The 11,039-nt window shown below is 43.7% G+C and overlaps 1 pseudogene; it reads right to left on the bottom strand.

The window, feature by feature from the left end:
* Window positions 1-8,761: 8,761 nt before the first annotated feature.
* Window positions 8,762-8,823, bottom strand: LOC112619881 (annotated as a pseudogene).
* Between the last annotated feature and the right edge of the window lie 2,216 nt (window positions 8,824-11,039).

The following is an 11,039-nucleotide window of genomic DNA, read 5'->3' as shown; positions in this document are numbered from 1 at the left end:
CTCTGCCACCTACCCACTGTGGGATCTTGGGCAAGTTACTTAATCTCTCCTTGCCCCAGTTTTCTCATTTATAAAAGGGGGATAATAAGAGTACTAATCTCAAATGGCTGTTGTAAAGAGTAGATGAGTTCATGGATACACAGTTTTCAGACAAAGCCTGGCACCTGGAAAGTTCTATGTAAAATGTTAGCTCTTGCTGTTGTTGGTGTTCACATCTGAGGACGCAGGTCCCAGTCCCTGAACATGGCTGGCCCAGACGTTACCTTGGAGCCACAGTCAGGTCATGGTGCTTTGGCGGCTAGAAATGAGATTGGATTTCTAAGCCTGCCTGATTCCTGATCTATTTGCTGCTCTGGCCTCTGGCAATTACAAGATGATTTTACTCCCCTCTGTGTCAATGACTTTTGGATGCCTCCATTTTTGTAGTTGCTTCTCATGTCTGCTCTGTATTTCAGATCATTTCCAGAGAAGATGATGACATTGGAAGGAAACAATTACCCGCCTCTAGTCCTGACCCTTCACTCAAGCCCCAGGGCTGCCTCAAACAATCCATGGCCATGGCACCTTCAGCCTCTCCTTTGCATCACTGTCAGAGCTGTCCAGGTGGGTTCTGCTTGGTTGTGGGAATCACAGGCCTTGGACTATGGGGATGACTTGATGAGATAGTTCCCACATGGCCCTGAGAATTTTTACTGGGAAGCATCTCTTTCCTTCACCTGGATGATGGTGCTATAGGACTTGTGCAGATTAGGAAGGAAACCCCTGGTTTCAGAATCAGACTGACGTTAATTCAAGTCCAAGCTACCCACTAGCATTGGGCAAATTATTGTACTCAGAGTCTAATAACACACAACTCAGAAACATGTTAGCAAAAATTAGATACATGTAGATAATGCACACAGGAAACATTGCACATAGGAGGCATTCAATAAATTTCTTCTCTTCTGTTAAAAAGTATTGTTTGTTCTGTTTACATTTACTTATGTTTTGCATTTTTTTTCCTGTAAAACTTACATGTGGGGCCAGAGCGTTCCAATTTGCTTGTTGCCCTTACCTGTAGGGGAAGCGGACCTTAGCAGGTTTGGTATCCAGTGCAGCAACCCAAAACTATTGCAATTAAATGAATGAATTTATATCAAACTGACTCCAGAAATGAGTTTTTAAATTTAAATTTAATTTAATTTTCGTAGAGATGACCGCGGGTGGGGGCGGGGGTGTGGTCTTGCTATGTTGCCCAGGCTGGTTTCAAACTCCTGGCCTCAAGTGATCCTCCCACCTTAGCCTTCCAAAGCGCTGGGCAGAAATGAGCTGAAGTGGCCCTTTTATTTATTTGTATTTTATTTACTTATTTTTGAGACGGAGTCTCGCTCTGTCGTTAGTCTGGAGTGCGGTGGCACAATCTCAGCTCACTGCAACCTCCACCTCCTGGGTTCATGCAATTCTCCTGCCTCAGTCTCCTGAGTAGCTGGGATTACAGGCATGCTCCACCACACCTAGCTAATTTTGTATTTTTAGTAGAGACAGGGTTTCACCATGTTGGTCAGGCTGGTCTCGAACTCCTGACCTCAGGTGATCCACCCACCTCGGCCTACCAAAGTGCTGGAATTACAGGCGTGAGCCACTGCGCCCGAATGGTAGTCAGTTTTTCATCTGATTATACAGAGCCAGCCCAGAAAGAGCTTTGCTTTTTTGCTTTTTTTTTTTTTTTTTTTTTTTTTAATAGGGATTGTTCCTGAAAGGTAGGTCACTGTCATCTAGCTCTGTTTCTTCATGCTTCTGAAGTCTCATGACCGATGCTGCAGTGGGGAAAGTAAGCAGTTGCCTCTGAAAACAACCACGCATAGATCCAAAAGAAGTCAAACAGGTTCTTGTCTCTTTCAACAAATAAGTGCATGACTTCCTTAATAAAAATAAACTAGCTCCCTCCACATTGGCAGTGGAGGTAGCCTCCAAATATTGTACGAGGTGTACTTATACCAAAAAAAATTTATTGTTGATCTGAAATTCAATTTTAACTGGACATCCTGCATTTTATCTGGCAATCATAACTAGGAAGCAAGGAAAAGTGGTGGTGATGGTAGGTTCTGTGTGAGAAGAAGGGAGAGGAAAACGTGGACGACGTGGGCAGGGCCAGTGCCCACTTGTGAAATAAACAGGATTTTTGTGGACAGACGATTTTAGTAAGTGAAGCAGTACACTCTTGCTGGGTTTGAGTCCAAGACTCTGAGCCATTGAGGGCTGGTGGGTTTTGAGTTCTTTTCTTTTCTGCTTTTGAGATCGTGCCTGACAGAGGTCCTTTTCACCCCACTGTCCTCAGAGAATGAGACTCTTCATGCCAGCCCAGATCTGTTTGTTCTCTGAAGAACAAACATTCTGAGAAATGGAACATTGAGAGGAAAAAGAAGAGATATGCAGTGAAATGCCTAAAGTATAACCTAATCTGGGCCAAATGTAGCCCACAGGATCCTAAAATGAGACACGTGGGCACCTCCAGCCTCTAATTACACAGTGAGGATGACGCAGATTGGCTACAGCTTGGGTTGCTAGAGAGTACACAAAACCAGACATTTCTTTTCTTATGGGAAGTGGGGAAGCAGTCACTTTGGAGATGATGGGGTGGAGAGAAGGCATGCATTTAATTCTTATCAGCATGAACATGTTTATTTCGACCTAATATAGTTTTTCAGATTTAAAGCATCCAAAACGTCCTGTATTTTACAAAATGAAATAAAGATGAAAGAGCTTAACATTGCTAGTTATTAGGGATAATGCAAATTTAAAACACAACAAGATACCACTATCTGCCTTCTAGAGTGGCTAAAATTAAAGTACAAAACAAACAAACAAACAAACAAAAAAACCAGACAGTACCAAGTGCTGACGAGGATTTGGATCAATATGCAAAATGATAGTTACTTTGGGAAAGGCGCTTGGCAATTTCTTACAAAGTTAAACATACAGTTAGCATAGGACCCAGAAATCCTACCCCTGTCAGATGAATAACCCAGAAGTACATCAACTCAACTAGTAACTTGATAAACAAATTGCGGTACCTCTAAACAATGGAATACTACTCATATGAAAAGGAACAAAGCTACTGATACATGCAACAACTTGGATGAGTCTCAAAAGTATCATGTGAATGAAAGAAGCCAGACATAAAAGGCTATATTTCATTTACACAATATTTTGAAAAAGGCAAAAAACTATAGGGGCAGAAAGCAGATTAGTGGTTGTCTGTGGCTGGGTGTGGATGATAATTTTCTACAAAGGCGTATGAGGGAATTTTGTGGGGTAATGAAACTTTGATATCTTGATTGTGGTGATGGTTATAGAATGATATCTGCCAAAACTCACTGAATGTATGCTGTAAAAGGATAAATTATATTTTGTGTAAATTATACTTCAATAAACCTGACTTTTTTTATTTTTTATTTTATTTTTTTTGAGATAGAGTCTTGCCCTCTCGCCCAGGCTGGAGTGCAGTGGCATGATCTCGGCTCACTGCAACCACTGCCTCCCAGGTTCAAGCGATTCTCATACCTCAGCCTCCCGAGTAGCTGGGACTACAGGCATGCACCACTATGCCCTGACAATTTTTGTATTTTTAGTACAGACGGGGTTTGCCACTTTGGCCAGCCTGGTATCGAACTCCTGACCTCAAGGGATCTGCCCGCCTTTGCCTCCCAAAGTGTTGGGATTACAAGCATGAGCCACTGTGCCCAGCCAATAATCCCGACTTAAAAAAAAAAACAACTAAGGGATTATTTATTTGAGACAGGGTCTTGCTCTGTTGCCCAGGCTGAAGTGCAGTCGTGCAATCATAGCTCACTAAAGCCTCGATCTCCCTGGCCCCAGCAGTCCTCCCACCTTCCAAGTAGCTGGGACTGAAGGCTTGTGCCACCATACCCGGCAAATATATATATATATATATACACACACACACACACACACATATATATATACATTTTTTTTTTTTTTTTTGAGACAGAGTCTGGCTCTGTCACCCAGGCTGGAGTGCAGTAGCGCGATCTCTGCTCACCGCAAGCTCCGCCTCCCGGGTTCACGCCATTCTGCCTCAGCCTCCTGAGTAGCTGGGACTACAGGTGCCCGCCACCACGTCCGGCTAATTTTTCTGTATTTTTAGTAGAGATAGGGTTTCACCATGTTAGCCAGGATGGTCTTGATCTCCTGACCTCATGATCCGCCCGCCTTGGCCTCCCAAAGAGCTGGGATTACAGGCATTAGCCACCATGCCTGGCCAATATTTTTTATTTTTAGTGGAGACAGGGTCTCACTATTTTGCCCAAATTGGTCTTGAACTCCTGAGCTCAAGCAGTTCTCCTGCCTTGACCTCCCAAAGTGCTGGGATTTCAGGTGTGAGCCACCATGCCTGGCCCTAAGAGTTTTTCTTAAATATAATATTGCTATCACCTATATTAATGTCAGCTAATATTTATTGAGTATTTAATATGTACTAGTCATTGGGCAGCATATAATACACACACACATATGTGTGTGTGTATGTGTTTACACATAAGATGATTTAAAATATGTTAGACGATTATTATGTATATTAGATTATTTTATACACACATGGATAGATATTAGAGTGATTAGTAGATGAAACTAAGGCTCAGAAAGGTGGAGGAACTTGCTCCGGATCACAGGGGCAGTAAGTGACAGCACTGGGATTTGAGCCCAGTCTCTCTGATTCCAGAGCCATCACAGCTTGCTGCCTTAGTTCAAAGTGTAAGCATAGACAACTCACACATAGCTAGTCAGGGTTTCTCAGCCTTGGCACTATTGACATTTTGGGCTGGATAATTTTTTGTATGGGGAGTATTCTGTGCATTGTAGGATGTTTGGCAGCATCCCTGGTCTCCCACTAGATGCCAATAATGCCCCTTCAGATGTAACAACCAAAAATACCTCCAGACATTGCCAAATATACAATGGGGCAAAGCAGTCTCCACACCCAACTAAAAACACTGATATTTTAGTGTTTCTCTTGTGCAAGACTTCCCAAGAGAAGACTCGCGTGGAACCACTGAGAATACGGAAGATCCAGAGAATAAATGTGGTATATTTGGATAGCTGGGTTGATGACTTAATTGTAGCACTTGGGTCCTGGGTAAATCCCTAGAAGTAAATTAATTCTGCGTAAAACTTATGTGAATAAATATTTATGCACATGGACATAGAAACATAAAGATGAAACTATAATGTTTCATGAAAAACACCCATGCCAAAATGCACGTTTTTCCCTCTTATGCAGTCACCCTGGGAGGCTTTATGCTTCTGCCAGAGGTACCTCATTCCCCAGGATGGTGCCAGGCCTGCCTTTGCGACCAACCTCTGCTTTGAATTCTCTACCTGTGGCAAGTCTTCCTCCTTTTGGAAACAACTAGAAGTTACCAAGGATGATGAGCAAGTTGGACAATCAAATTAGGTGATCATATTATGTTTTTTTCCCCCAAAGAAGACATGACTGTGAAGAAGTAAGATTGATCTTTCTCTGCAGTTTATTCAATGATTATCATACATTGGCGATTTCTTTAAACAAATCATACAATAATGATACTAGATGCCAGTCCCTGAGTGCTTACAATGTGCCTTGTAGTCTGCAATAATCATCTCATGGAATCATAAGAATTATCTGACCTATCACCATATACAAAAATTAACTCAAAATCATCAACTTCCTAAATGTAAGAGCCAAAATCGGCCAGGCGCGGTGGCTCACGCCTGTAATCCCAGCACTTTGGGAGGCTGAGGCGGGTGGATCACGAGGTCAGGAGATAGAAACCATCCTGGCTAACACGGTGAAACCCCGTCTCTACTGAAAATACAAGAAATTAGCCGGGCATGGTGGCAGGCGCCTGTAGTCCCAGCTACTAGGGAGGCTGAGGCAGGAGAATGGTGTGAACCCGGGAGGTAGAGCTTGCAGTGAGCAGGGATCACGCCACTGCACCCCAGCCTGGGCGACAGAGCGAAACTTCGTCTCAAAAAAAAAAAAAAAAAAAAGAGCTAAAATCATAAAACTCTTGGAAGAAAACATCAGTGTAGATCTTTTTGACCTCGGATTAGGTAATAATTTCTTAGATATGACACTCAAAGCATAAGCAATTAAAAACATGTAAGTTGGGGCCAGGAGCAGTGGCTCACGCCTGTAATCCCGACACTTTGGAAGGCCAAGGTGGGCAGATCACCTGAGGTCAGGAGTTCAAGACAAGCCAACATGGTGAAACCTTGTCTCTACTAAAAATACAAAAAATAGCCAGGTGTGGTGGTGGGCGCCTCTAATCCCAGCTACTTGGGAGGGTGAGGCAGGGAGAATTGCTTAAACCTGGGAGTTGGAGGTTGCAGTGGGCCAGATAGTGCCGCTGCACTCCAGCCTAGGTGACAGAGTGAGACTCTGTCTCAAAAAATAAAATAAAATAAGTAAAAAAGAAACTACATAAGTTGCCGAAGGTCATATAGTAAGTAAGAGGCCTCGGTAACATTTGAAATCAACCTCCAGGCCACTGGGTCTCAACCAGCAACCAGCAGCATCAGCAATGCCTGGAAATTTGACAGAAATGCACATTATCAGATCCTATCCAAGACCTACTGAATCAGATATTCTGGGGTTCTCAGATTGGGGTGGGGCCTAGTAATTTGCGTTTCAATATGCCTTACAGATAACTGAAGCAGCCAGTTTGAGAAGCACTGTGCTGTGCTAGGTGATACTGCCACTCAGAGCCTAAACTAAGGCAGGTGTGCTAAAGATGAAACCACAAGACAGATTGGAGAATTATTTAGAAAGGTAAGAGCCCTGTGGCCAGGTGCGGTGGCTCACGCCTGTAATCTCAGAACTTTGGGAGGCCAAGGCAGGTGGATCACCTGAGGCCAGGAGTTTGAGACAAGCCTGGCCAATATGGTGAAACCCTATCTCTACTAAAAGTACAAAAATTAGGCGGGTGTGGTGGCAGGCGCCTGTAATCCCAGCTACTCTGTAGGTTGAGGCAAGAGAATTGCTTGAACCCAGGAGACAGAGGTTGCAGTGAGCCAAGGTCACGCCGTTGCACTCCAGCCTGGGCAACAAGAGCGAAGCTCTGTCTCAAAAAGAAAAACAAAAAAAGAAGAAGAACAAGAAGAAGAAAAAGAGTTCTGGCTGGGTGTGCCATAATCTCAGCACTTTGGCAAGCCAAGGCAGGTGGATCACTTGAGGTCAGGAGTTTAAGATCAGCCTGGCCAACATGGTGAAACCCCCATCTCTACTAAAACTAAAAAAATTAGCTGGGCTTGGTGGTGGGTGCCTATAATCCCAGCTACTCAGGAGGCTGAGACAGGAGAATTGCTTGAACCCAGGAGATGGAGGTTGCAGTGAGCCAAGATTGTGTTACTGTACTCCAGCCTGGGCAACAGAGTGAAACTTCATCTCAAAAAAAGAAAGTTAAGGGTTCTGTTTAAAAGGCAGCTGGGATTACAGGCATGTACCACCATGCCCAGCTAATTTTTGTATTTTTAGTAGAGACGGGATTTCACCATGTTGGCCAGGCTAACTCCTGACCTCAAGTAATCCGCCTACCTTGGCCTCCCAAAGTGCTGGAATTACAGACGTGAGCCACTGTGCCCAGCCAAGTATGTAGTTTCTCTTGGCCTCTTTCCTCTTCTGTAAAATGCTGATACAAGCCTTACCTTTGAGAGTTGTATTACATGAGATTATACAGGTAAAGCTTTTAGCACGTTAAGCCTGGAAAAGTAGGGGCTTAATAAAGGGTAGTTTTTTAGGCCCACATCATCTCTCTCCTGGACTCACTACTGGTGTTCTCCATCCCTGATCACCCCACCCAAGCGATTCGTCTCTATCTCTGACCCCAATTATCTAACTTTCAGCTCTCTTACTCCGTTTTGCTCACTGTGCCTGGTTTTCAGTTGTATTGAAGGTTTGGCCCTTTTATTATCTCCCGTTAGCCCCATCCGCTCCCGCACTCTGAATGGGATTTCTCTCCTCTCTGGCTAGACCACAGGTCTGTCCCTTTTGCCAGCGCCATTGATTTCTTGACCCATATTCTTTGCAGTGCTGACCTTAGGAAACTTTGAACTCATTGCGGTTATTTGTTGGCCTTCCCACATTCCACCTGAGCTGCTGGATGCTGCTAGAGAAAGTGACATAACAAGCTGCTCCTTATGGGTCTAATCTCAGAGTCCTCAAGCTGCTCTTAATCTCTTTATTTTCCCCTTTGAATGCAGCCATCTCAAACCTTCTCCAAACTCTTCTGACCTCCTACCACAGCACCTTCCCGCTTCCTCTCAGCAGGTGATCTCGTGGTTTACAGAGGAAATAAAAGCGTCTATTGATTTCCTGTCATTGCTTCCACAGATTGACCTCCATCTACCCTTGTCCTCTCTTCTGCCCCTTTGCCTAATACTTCTATTGTGCTTGGAGCCCCTTTCTTCAGGCCTACGACCGCCCCATACACCTTTTTTTTTTTTTGAGACAAGGTTTCACCCTGTCACCTAAGCTGGTGTGATCATAGCTTACTACAGTATGACCTCTTGGGCTCAAGCCATCCTCCCACCTCAGCCTCTCAAGCAGCTGGAACTATAGGCTCACATCACCATGCCCCACTAGTTTTTTCTTGTTTCGTGGAAATGGGGTCCCACTATGTTGCCAGGCTGGTCTCGAACTCCTGAGCTCAAGTGATCCTCCCTCCTGAGCCTTCCAAGGTGCTGGGATTACAAGTATGAGCCACCACACCCAGATGGGCCCAGTAGGGGCTATGCTAATCTTTTCTGTACCGTTCCAATTTTAGTATATGTGCTGCTGAAGCGCACACTCTACTGCCTTTTAAAAATCTTTTTTTAAATTATTCTACCTTAAATTCTAGGGTACAAGTGCACAACGTGCAGGTTTGTTACATAGGTATACATGTGCCATGTTGGTTTGCTGCACCCATCAACTCGTCATCTACATTAGGTATTTCTTCTAATGCTATCTCTCCCCCAGCCCCCCACTCCCCAATACGCCCTGGTGTGTAATGTTCCCCACCCTGTGTCCATGTGTTCTCATTGTTCAACACCCACCTATGAGTGAGAACATGTGGTGTTTGGTTTTCTGTCCTTGTGATAGTTTGCTTAGAATGATGGTTTCCAGCTTCATCCATGTCCCTGCAAAGACATGAACTCATCCTTTTTTATGACTGCATAGTATTCCATGGTGTATATGTACCACATTTTCTTAATCCAGTCTATCATTGATGGACATCTGGGTTGGTTCCAAGTCTTTGTTATTATGAATAGTGCCACAGTAAACATACGTGGGCATGTGTCTTTATCATAGAATGATTTATAATCCTTTGGGCATATGCCCAGTAATGGGATTGCTGGGTCAAATGGTATTTCTAGTTCTAGATCCTTGAGGAATCACCACACTGTCTTCCACAATGGTTGAACTAATTTACACTCCCACCAACAGTGTAAAAGCATTCCTAATTCTCCACATCTTCTCCAGCATCTGTTGTTTCCTGTCTTTTTAATGATTGCCATTCTAACTGGTGTGAGATGGTATCTCATTGTGATTTTGATTTGCATTTCTCTGATGGCCAGTGATGATGAGCATTTTTTCATGTGTCTGTTGGCTGCATAAATGTCTTCTTTTGAGAAGTGTCTGTTCATATCCTTTGCCCACTTTTCGATGGGGTTGTTTGTTTTTTTCTTGTAAATTTGTTTAAGTTCTTTGTAGATTCTGGATATTAGCCCTTTGTCAGATGGATAGATTGCAAAAATTTTCTCCCATTCTGTAGGTTGCCTGTTCACTCTGATGGTAGTTTCTTTTGCTGTGTGGAAGCTCTTTAGTTTAATTAGATCCCATTTGTCTATTTTGGCTTTTGTTGCCATTGCTTTTGGCGTTTTAGTCATGAAGTCCTTGCCCGTGCCTGTGTCCTGAGTGGTATTGCCTAGGTTTTCTTCTGGGGTTTTTATGGTGTTAGGTCTTACATTTAAGTCTTTAATCCATCTTGAGTTACTTTTTGTATACAGTGTAAGGAAGAGATCCAGTTTCTTTCTTTAATCTCTTTTTTCTATACATACTTATCCAATAACTTATTTATTTTTATTTTTACTATTTTCTTTAGAGATAGGGTCTCACTCTGTCTCCTGGGCTGCAGTGCAGTGGCACAATCTTGGCTCACTGCATCCTCCACCTCCCGGGCTCAAGTGATCCTCCCACCTCAACCTCCCGAGTAGCTGGGACTACCGGCATGCACCACTATACCTGGTTAATTTTTTAAATTTTTGTAGAGACAGCGTTCTTGCTAAGTTGCCCAGGCAGGTCTCAAACTCATGGCCACAAGTGAGCCTCCTTCCTTGGCCTCCCAAACTGCTGGGAGGCATGAACAACCACACCCAGCCCCCAATAACTTTTAAATGCATTTAAATCTCTTTCAAATAATCATCATAATAATAAAACACCATCGACTTTGACTCCATTCCTTCCTGCAGCCACCCTATCACTATCCTTCCCTTTATAGCTAAGCCTCTTCAAAGAATTGTCTGTGCTTGCCACCTCTACTTCTTCCATTCTGATTCACTCTTCAGACCTTCATCATCTGGCTTTGCCTCCACACTCTGCTAAGCCAGCTCTCTCTAAAATAACAAACGCTGCTCCTTGCTGCCAAGTGTCCTGGACGCTTGACCACTCTATGACTTTTAACACTACCGACGCATCCTCTGTAGGAGGCTGTTTCGAAAGCGACTCCTGGTATTCACTCCCTTTTTTAATCCCTTCCTTTTGTGTGGGCTGAGCCTAGTATCTTGCTTCTAATGACTAGAATAAGACAAAAGTGAGATGGAATGACATAGCACTTCCAAGATGAGGTTATAGAAGTGTCGCTTACACTCTTTCTTGGATTCTTCTTTCAGGTTTGCTCTGGTGAATGAAGCAAGCTCCCATGTTGTGCGGTGCCCTGTACAGAGATCCCCATGAGAAAGATCTGAGGCCCTCAGTCCAATAGTCCTTAGAAAACTGAATCCTGTCAACAATTGAAACAGTT

The sequence above is a fragment of the Theropithecus gelada genome, chromosome 2 (genome assembly GCF_003255815.1).
Source record: "Theropithecus gelada isolate Dixy chromosome 2, Tgel_1.0, whole genome shotgun sequence".
Classification (NCBI taxonomy): Eukaryota; Metazoa; Chordata; class Mammalia; order Primates; family Cercopithecidae; genus Theropithecus; species Theropithecus gelada.
Note: the sequence above shows the minus strand (reverse complement) of the source record. Positions and strands in the feature narration are given on the sequence as shown.